Here is a 10779-nt window from a genome sequence, read left to right as displayed (position 1 = left end):
GCGGGGCGGACCCGAGCACGCTGAGGGGTACGTTGCCAAGCAAAAGCAAAAGATGGCCGAGTCCACCACAGAAAAGGCGGGGGATGGGGGTGGGGGGGGGGGTCGTTCCCTCTCAGGCAGAAGCACTCGATTCCAGAATCACCAAAGACTAGGGCCAGGCAGGAGTAATGGAATAGCGCCGAGTGTGACGTGGGGAAAGGGGCTTAGACGGTGGAATGTCGGAGCCGGACTAGAGAACGACCTAAGCCGAGCCCACTCGTTTCACATGTAGAGACTAGGCAAAGTCTCCAAGACATCATTTCCCAGAAAGCCCATGAAGCATGCTCATTGGGAGAAACTGCTTGGACTCCATTTCCCAGGAGACCACAGAGGGAGTGGCTAAAGATTCTGATTGGTGAAAAGTCTTCTGGGAGGTGGGAGAGTTAAAAAGCCCGCTGCGCTGATTGGAGAATAACTAAAGCACGTTGCATTACATGAGAAGAGTGGGAAAGACCGCTCTAAGGAATAAAGAGAAGTATGGGAAGACCTCTACGACTTGATGCAGGGTAAAGTTTGCAGAACCTGTTTCATAAAATCATCAGTGTAGTCCTGGAAGGTATCTCAGAGGCTATTTAGTCTAACTCCCTCATTTAATAGATGAGGAAACTGAGTCCCTGGCCTTGGTCAACTGACTTGCCCAAGGTTCTTAGGAAGTAAATGACAGAGGTGGGATCTTAGAGTTAGCTTCTTACACCTGCTACCTGTGTGACCTTGACCAAGTCACCCTCCCGGGGCCTTGATTTCCTCCTTCATAAAAGGAGGGGGTTGGACTAGCTTTGATTCCTTCAGGCTCTAAACCTGGGATCCCACAATACCATGCCTGTAGACTGAGTGCTCTGAAATTGAATGTTGTGTGATTATAATGACCAATGCCTTCTCTTCCTTGCAGAGGTAGGAAACTATAAGTATGCAGTACTGCATATTCAACGTCAAGGTTGATTTTGAACTCTCAAAAAAAAAAAATCTTTGTAACAATAGATAGCTCACTAGGTAGGATCACCTGCTGTAGTATTTCCATTTCAGGGGAACATTAAAGAATTTTCTTAGTGGAAGAGGCTACATTGCTATTTCAAGGTGTAAATTGCTAGGACCAGTATCCCTCCAACCCTGCATTGAGTGTCTTATTAAAAGACACACTGAAGATAATGTACAAATCCTGCTAGTAGGGGAGGCACTTTTAGCAGTCCACTAGTAACCCAGTGATAACATCCCCTGTAGTAGCTGGGGAATGACTCAGTGGCAACAGTAACAAAGGCTAGTTCTTGGAAAATTTCTGTCAATAAAATGCAGGACCAGAAGGAAGTGTTCATTAATACCATTATCACAGAGTTCCATAGTTCATGTGCCTAACCCATAGTAGTAAAGTTAAAGAAAAATGGAAAGATCTGGATTATGTGGACTATTGGACTATGAAGGGAAAAAAAACTAAGGAGGTTAGAACATCCGTTTCAAAATGTCCTAAAATATCTGCTTCGCAAGCCAGTGGTTGTCATTGTTGGACAGGCATGAAGGGAAATATAAGATCCCCGTGACAAAGGAAGACGAAAGAAAAGGTTGGTCTTTATCTGCTTAATGGGATTTTAGCAGTTTGAATACACGGTCTGAGGGATTTCTGGGGATCCCGCCTCTTTTGAATAACTCATAGAAAATAGTAATTGTTGACATGAACTTCTTGGACGTGTTATTTTATCTGGATGTTCTCATCATATTTAGAAAGATACTGAAGGAGCATAAGGAAAGGTCCCTGATGGCAGCAGATCACCTCACCTAGTTCTATAGAACCTTTGTCAGCTATGTGGCTTGTATAATATTTAAGTAGGAAGTGAATACTAATACTGAGAATATAAAAACATGTATCACCTAACCAGACCCAAAAAATGATCAAGAGCTAAAGAATTTTCTAGGACTCAGACTATTGAAAATGTGTGGGAAACTGTACGATTGACGCTAAGCATCTTAATGCTCATAGGTATATGGTTGAAAGGAACTCGAAACAAAAGGGTAAAAAATGGCAACATAGGCTGAACTCTCACATTTTGTACGTCATTGGGGTGAGAAATCTGAGCGGGCCTTTAAGAAACTGGAATAATTGCCTCACACACGCTCCTGGGTTGGTTTTGAAGATCTGAGAAAACCCTGTGTGCCATAGATGAGCCTAGGGAGCTTGGGAGCAGTTTCATACAACAAAAGGCAGTAAAAGAATAAATACAAATAGCGTTTTCAAGTAAACTCACTGGAAGTGAGGCTCTTTATCCTATCTACAAATCACAGTTCTTGGCTTTGGAGTGGGCTCTCACAGAAAAATTCTGAGGCTCTGTGTATGTATTTCAAGCATAGATGAACAATAATACACTGACAGATGTTTTTATAAGTGCTACATTTGGATACTTCCAGCCCTAGGGGTTTAGCAACACTGGCCAACTATTAGTTTATAGTGTTTTAATGACCAGGAAAGACTAATGTCAATACAAATGCCCTATCTTGCAGTACCCAAGCAGCTGAAATCTTGGATAATACCTATAGGAGAATGAAGATAATCTTTGGCATGCATTTAGCCAGGCTACTAACCTAAGGAAGTATAGTGGAGAGCTTGAGACTTCTCCCAGGGAGTGTGTCATCAGTGGGTATAAATATTTTAATGTTGGGTCAATCCTCTTTGTCCTGTTTGTCCCTAGTTGATATCTGGCAAGAGCAGCTATAAGATGAAAGTCTGTGAAAAGTGATGCAAGCCTAGAAAAGATGGTATGAAACTAAGGAACTCAAGTTTCACTACCAAGAGGACACCACACTGTTGAGAGAATGGCAGAAGTTGGAACTGTGAAATTGAGTATCATGCCCAAACCAGAAGGTACAAGAAGACAGTTGGTACTATCCAAGCTCAAGCATTCCATGATGACTTTGGATACTTGGGCCAATAGAGAACTCTAGAGCTGGTTCAAAATAAAGTTTAATGGCCTAAGCTACAGAAAAGATATATAAGAAATATGAAACCTGTGCTCTGTGTTTAAAGGAAAGGGCTATTTATTAGACTCTGTTACACAATAAGTTATAGCAGTGTTTGTGAATCAACTTGAAAGGCCTAAATCATATTTGACTCTTATTTTCCTTCTATGTGATAGTCAGGTGTTCATATCTAAAATTTCTCTTTCTGAAGATTTATCTTCTTTCAGCTTCTGGTTTTCCCACCATGGGTGGGGAAAATATGTTCAGTTTTACCTAGACTGCTGTCTCACACCCCTTTTGCAGATGCTGTGCCAGGCCAGCTAGGGAGCATTTTATTTTGAAAAAAATGACACAACCACAAACCTTGGGGGAAAGACTTTACTGTACTCCTTCTCCAATCCCACTTTGGGAACTAGCCTCATTGAAAAAAATCAAGCTGTGTTGTATTTTCCTTGTAATGCCTGAAAGGTATACAAATACCTCCACCCTCATCCCCAGACAGGGCTTTTGAGTCACATTAGTATTAGGGGTAAGACCAATGCAAATTTTTTAATTGGTTAAAATTTAATTTTCCTTAAATAAACGATGACTTTGAATGCTGGATTTATGGTTCAGTGATGAAGCTGGTATGTATGTGTGTGTTCAAATTGTGTCATAACATTTGTGATTCATTTGCCATTTAAATATGTGTTCACTAGCATTTTAAAAGCTAAATTGCATATGTATTTTCTACCCCTATAAGAATGTATACACTGGGGGGGCAGCTAGGTGGTACACTGAGTAGAGCACCGGCCCTGAAGTCAGGAGGACCTGAGTTCAAATGCGACCTCAGACACTTGACGCATGTACTAGCTGTATGACCTTGGGCAAGTCACTTAACCCCAATTGCCCTGCCAAAAAAAAAAAAGAGAGTGTACACACCAGCTTTCAGATCACGTGACCTCTGAGATGGCAGACTAGACATTTTCTCCAGTCCTCACTATATCTCAAAAAAGGGGGGTGGGCATGAAGGGAGAATTGTGTGTCAGAGGTAAAACAATTATACTGAATGCATAGGACAGGAAAGCCAGAAGCCCAACAAAGTAATAGCCTCATGAGTTAACACTGGAGAATTCTAATCCTTAAATGCTCACATAAGGAAATAATGCAAGAAAAGTGTTCAGATGTTCTGAATACAGAAAATAAAGCGCCAACTGAAAGAATCTATAGAGATCCTTCAGAAGAAAAAAACAACAAACTATTCTTCATACTACAAAAGAGTAATAAATTTACTTAATCCAAGACAAACAACAAATTCTATAAGCAGCTAGGAGAAAGGCCTTCACATATAAAGAAAAGAAAAATTTTATAATGCAAAACTACTCAGCATCCATTGGAAATTGAAGAAGGGAATAGAATAATATATTTTGAAACTCAAAGGAACTCAAGATGCAACCCAAAATGATATGTCCAGCAACCTGAATACAATCATCAATGAAAGAAAGGATGGATAAGGAAAAGAAAAATAATATAGAGATTTGAGGCATTGCTGCAAAAAAGAAAAACATTAATTTGGTTTCAAATGCATTTGTTGCTCCTTTCTTTAACAAGCTACCAAGTTCAGAAGAACATAGGAAGAAAATTATCAAGCTTCTGACTCTAGGGATAATGGGCAGGAGTTGACAACTTCAGTTTGAAAAAAATTGTTTAGGAAGTGCAGGCAACAGAAGATGTTCTTTGAATTTGGCGCCAATAGACACACACATGCAAAGTTTATAAAATTTCTAATTATAAAGTAGTTGCTGATTTACATTCTTAAAACCAAGAATGAAATTCAGCATAAGATTATTACATAAATGTTTATGACTTTGTGTATTAGTATGTGAGTATATCTGTGTGAAAAAAAATCTAAATCCTGCTTCCAGGTAAAAGAATCACTGGGGAAAAAAAATCGTTACGGGCACAATTGTGTTATTGTGAATTTGTCACAAATTATGATGATGGGGAAATTAGGCCTTTATATGATTCTGACTGGAACTTTTTGGTTAGTTTGTAACTTAAATTTCTATCAATGGCATATTGCATGTATACTCAATTTCATGGGTCCTTTTTCCTCTGTGGTGAGTGTGTGGATGTACTCACTCCATCAGAGACTGTTAAGTTGGGAATCCAATCATTGAGTAATTTGGGTACATATACTCAACATTCATTACTAGTACTACTCCCCTGCCTCTCCTAGAACCAGAAGTGGCAGAGGAGTAAGGATAGGGTCATCTCTATCACCTTCCCTCTCTTTTTTGTTGCTGCCTCTTATCTTTGGAAAGGATGATTTTATGTTGGTTTATTTTGTCTTTCCCTGTCTCTCTCTATCTCTGTCTCTGTTTTTCTGTCTCTGTCTCTCTCTGTCTTTCTATCTCTGTTTCTGTGTCTGTCTCTTTTTCTGTCTTTGTGTCTCTGTGTCTCTGTCTGTCTGTCTCCCTCTCTCTCTCTCTCCGCCCCCTCTCCCTCTCCCCCCTCCATAAGAAATTTAGTTCTGTTCATTTCCCTACTGTGTACTTATCTTTCTTCATGACTCTGGTGTATATGAACTGCTATTAGAAGTTAAGTTCCTTCTGTAAAGTAGTTCTCTTGTTAGGCTAATTCCCATTCTGATGAAAAATTATTTACGTACTTGTCTTGAGCTAAAAGTTCCCCAGTGAGATCAGTGAGTATTAGGATCATAGGCTTAGAACTGGAAAAGATGCTAGAGGTCATTTTGACCAAACTTTTCATTTACAGATGAGGAAACTGAGACTCAGAGAGTAACTTGCCCAAGGTCACACAGACAGGATGTGGGAGAGACAGGATTCAAACCCAGATCCTCTGACTCCAAAACCCCAAGCTCTCTACTACACCATGCTACCTCTCATATTTCTTTGACCATGGCCCATACAACTTCTTTCAAGTTTAACATTAAGGGATCACTATTTAGCCCAAGGGACCAGGGCACTTTGCTGACTCTTCCCTAATGGAGCCATCAGCTATAGATCCAGGTGCACAATTCAGACCAAATTCAGTCCTAGGAGAGCCTTGCATCTCATTAAGTGATGGACTAGGTCCCCTTTTCTAACATTCCTTAAAAGTGTTGGCTTTTTAAAGGTTCCTTAAAGTACCCCCCTCCACCCGTGCACCTCAGATATAAATATTCTTTAGAACTTAAGTTTGGGTTTTCATCTATGGCTCCCCAAAAGGGAAGAGTAAAGTTGTGCTTAATGTACGACACAAACTAGGTATGGGATAGATATTTTAGTCCTGCAATACAAAAAAAAAACACTAGACATAAAACACTAACAGTGCACATTGACATAACAATTTAAAAGAAGGTTCATTTAACAACTTCTGACTATGTTAGAGTCTTCTGAGAGGCTGATACTTAAGCCTCATGCTAACATAAAGCAGCGTTCAAGACTGCTGACGAGGCATTTTATATTTCACCTTCACTCTGCACTGTTCAAACAACTGCCATTACTTGTCATCTGTGACTCACCCAAATAGTGACTCACCAAGTCCCTGAAGTCCTCAGAAGTTTTTTTAGAGACCTCCAGGCGCGCGCGCGCACACACACACACACACACACACAGTGGCATGTCTTGGTAAGCCAATTTAAGGTTTATAAAATACTTTTTTATAACCCTCTGAGGGAGAAAATGCATTTGTTATACTTAATTGTATTTGGAGCATGTATTTGGAGTTGTGTTTGTATTATTTGTACATATATTTGGAGTTGTATTTGAGTTAGAGACCTGGGTTCAAGTCCCAACTGCCTATATGATCTTGAACAAGTTATTCACTCCTCTTAGGTCTCAGTTTCTTCATCTTGAAAATGGGAAAGGGAGACGGAATAGGTGACTAAGTAGGTTTAGCTTTAAATCTGTGATCCTACAAAGAGTTACTCTGGAACAAATTTAACCATCCACATAATTAACATTTTATTACTGTATGCTTGCTAAAGTTACATTTCTGTTTTCAAAGAAAGACCTGTGAAAATATAAGTTCTTGAGCACAATCTGCCAAGATGTCCTGTTGCCATAGCACAAAAAGCCCAAGTTCATGAAACTCTTAGAGTATGTTTAAGATAAGTATACATCCATGTGTTTTCCTGAATAGCTCAGGAAATAAAAAATGTCTCTTTGAGTTTCCAGATACTGGCGTAATTATAGTCTTGTGCAGATTTGACCCAGCTTACTACTTCTGTCAGCATACTGATGTTGTATTTGCCAGTGTAAACTGAGAAAGAGCTAAGAAGGTTAGATTTGGAATGTTTAAGTTAAAACTGGAAAGAGCAGTCCTATGATTGGAAGCTTTGATTTGTGTACCTGAGGGTGTCCTAGGTTTTGAAAGCATTATCTCTGTGCCAAGTAGGCTAGAAAAATTTATAATGATGGCTTTAAGATATCTCACCATAACTATTCCTCGTGATGCTTTTTCCCCCTCAGTTTATTTTAACATGTTTTGGGTAGCACTAGGAAATATTCAGACAGGAATCTGGGAGAGCCATTTTTATAACAGCCTTAGTCTTGACCCAAAGTAGCGTTCAGGTCCCCTGACTTTCTTTCCATCCTTAGTTGGCTTTTGCAGATTGGTAATTTATCGTCCCTCAAAATATGTGCCCTCCTGGACAGAATTCCTCAATGACAATTGAATAGCAACAAGAGCCTTGTGGTTAAAACTGACTTTTTGTACAGTTAAGAAAGAGCTCTAAATAGCAGAGTTAAATCCTAGAACAGTAAACTTATAGGAACTCCAGTCTCCAAGTTAACAGTTTCTTCCTTAAGAACTAGCAAAAAACAAAAAGGCAGCAAGAAGAGAGAACGTCAGTCTGCAGGTTGGATAAATGAATGTAACACCCCAGCAGATGTCACTGTAGAGGGCAATTTGGATGAACATCACTTTTCACTCTCCTCCAATGGAAATGGGCAGAATTAATCATGCTTATCTCCACATACAGCCCCCCCTCCCCCACTCCGGACTTGGGGCAAGGGTCCAAGTTCTACTTGTCTCCCTTTCTCTGCAACCTAGAAGGCTTAAAAATACAAATTGTAAGTAGAATTCATAAAATATTCTGAGCCCCCAGGTAACCTATTGATTGACAAGCCAGGAAGTCAGCCCCTCAACCGGCTGAATTTGTACTAATGGTTATTCACAGGTTTTCTTTCTTAGGGCAAAAACACCAACTCAGTACACAACTATAATTCTCTTATCTTTATCTAGTAAGCCATTTTTTAAAAAATGCAAATAGTTAGTAAACAAAATTGTAAATAGCAGAAAAACACTTAGTATGAACCATATCTTCCATTGCATGCAGCAATAAGACATAAGGGAGAAGCAGAGAGGGGTGCAAAGTCAGTATTGTTCCAATTCACTCACTCCTTGCTGGACTCCTTTAATAATCTGGGTGATGAACCAAGGGGTGGGGGAGCTCCAACTACAAACAAGGCTTAGAATCAGTCTCTTGAAAATGATCTTTTAACTGCTGCTGCTCTATCTAGAGTCTCTCTCTCTCTCTCTCTCTCTCTCTCTCTCTCTCTCTCTCTCTCTCTCTCTCCCTCTTCCTCTCCCTCTCCCTCCCTCCCTCTTTCCCTCTTTCTCTCCTCTTTCTCCTTCCTCTCTTTCTCCTCCCCTCCCCTGCCCTCCCCCCTCTATCTATCTCCCCTCTACCTCTCTCCCTTCCTTTCCCTCCAACTCCTTCTCCAATTCTGTCTCTGACTTCCTCTCCAGAAAAACTTTTTAAATTGTCATCATAGTTTTTAAAACTCCACTCTCCAATTTTGATACCCCAATAGATAGTTTTGTGTCTTCCCCAGAAATACAACTCCCAGGGTCTTTATTGACTTAGGGACACCCAGCAAGGCAACTCAAGCCATGTCAGAATGATTATCATAAATGTATATATACAGATCTAGCTTTGAAATACAGATATAGCAAGTAAAGACACCTGAACAATCATAAAAATGGGAGGGGAAGGTGGAATTGATTAATCATAATAGTATCCAGAGTAGTAGGAGTCATTCTAAGCTAGAAAATACCTTATCCACAAAAGAAAAGTAAAGTAGCTTGAGAAAAATGCCTGCCTGGATAGAGCTGAATCTAAAGGCCCCAAGGGAACAGAGGCCACCTAGAGAACCTGACTCATTAGGAGCTGGAAACAAGACCATCTATCCATGGAGTCAAGTCTGAGTCTGCAGGCCAGTCTGAGAATACTGAAGGTGCAGAACTGATAGTCACTACAAAAATGCCATGACTGTCTGACCAGGGACCAGGCTAATCCAGAGGTAATGTAAACATTTGTTGCCAAAGATGCCTACCAGTGGAGTATATGTAATGTGTTCTTTTTAATTAAAATTTTTATTGATTTCTTTTGTTTTGATATAGCTTTAGTTCCCAACATATGCCTCCTATAGTACGGTTCCTTGTAACAAAGAATTTTTAAAAAAAAGCAAAACTAACCCACACATCAACTGAGTTCATTAGATACAGTATTTCATACCCATCGTCCCCATCCCTGAAAGAAATGGAGGGAGGTACATTCTCATACCTCTTCTTTGGGGCCATTTGTGGTAGTAATTCCACAGCATTCAGTTTTGGTCTTTGGATTGTTCATTAGTCAGTGTAAATGAACTGTATTGTATATCCTTTTCCTAGTTCTCATTTCTCTCTGCATCATTTCATATAAGTCTTCCCTTTCTTTTTAGTCATCATGTAACAATAATAACCCCTTTCACTTCAGACCCAGGCATGCTGGGGCACTCACTTTCTTTACAATCAAGGATTCCATGCATGCATATGGACCTGGTTCAGTCCTGGGGGATTTAGGCCCTCTGAAGGGAAGGGTCAGACTCTTGCCTAGCTGTCTCTACGTCTCTACGTTCCTACCCTGGAACCTGTGGGAAAATTACTTAAAACTTAGATTTGGTTCCTATCTAGGGTCTCCCAAAAAGTAGGAGTAAAAGGGTACTCAGTGTACAATACAGAATCAGGTGCAGGACAGCAATTTATCTGCTTTACATAAAAGAAATGCTAAATACACACAAGTGTGCTTTGACAGAAAATTTGAGCAAGCCACAGCAGTAACATAAACAGGGTTATACTCTTTCAAGATGTTGAGATTTAAACTTCAGAACATGGAGCAGTTTGCAAGACTGCTGAATAAGCATTTTACATTTCACCTCTTCTCCATGGTATCCCAAGAATTCCCTCTAGGTCCAGGTCTTCTGGCAAGCTCAGCCAAGGTTAGGGCTCATCCTTCTGCTGGTGGTCATCCTCTCTGAGGCAGAAACTTCCCTTGCGTCCAATTAGCTCTGAGACAGCCACATTTTACTCATCATCATTCAAGGTTCGGCTCAGGTCCATTGGAATGCGAGCTTCTTGAGGGCAGGAACTCTTTTATCTCCTTTTGTATCGGAAGCGGTTAGCACTATACCTTGGCTTGAAGTAGTCACTTGATAAATGTTTATTGATTGAAGTCCCTTAGAAAGTGTTCACTCTCTTTTTCTCCCCCTCCCCTCCTCCTCCCTCCCCTCTTCCTCCCTCTCCCACCCTTCCTCCCTCTCTCTCCCTCCTTCCCCCTTTTCCCCCTTCCTCTCCCTCTTCCTCCACCCCTCTCCCCTTCCCCCTCCCTCCCTCCCCCGATACACACACACACACAAATAAGCTAGGTGGCACAGTGTTTAGAGGGCTGAGTCTGGAGTCAGGAAGACCTGAATTCAAATCCAGCCTCAGACACTAACTAGCTGTCTGCCTCAGTTCCTTCACATGTAAAATGGGGATATTAATAGCACC

The sequence above is a fragment of the Trichosurus vulpecula genome, chromosome 4, assembly GCF_011100635.1.
Source record: "Trichosurus vulpecula isolate mTriVul1 chromosome 4, mTriVul1.pri, whole genome shotgun sequence".
NCBI lineage: Eukaryota > Metazoa > Chordata > Mammalia > Diprotodontia > Phalangeridae > Trichosurus > Trichosurus vulpecula.
This window is presented reverse-complemented; position numbering follows the sequence as displayed.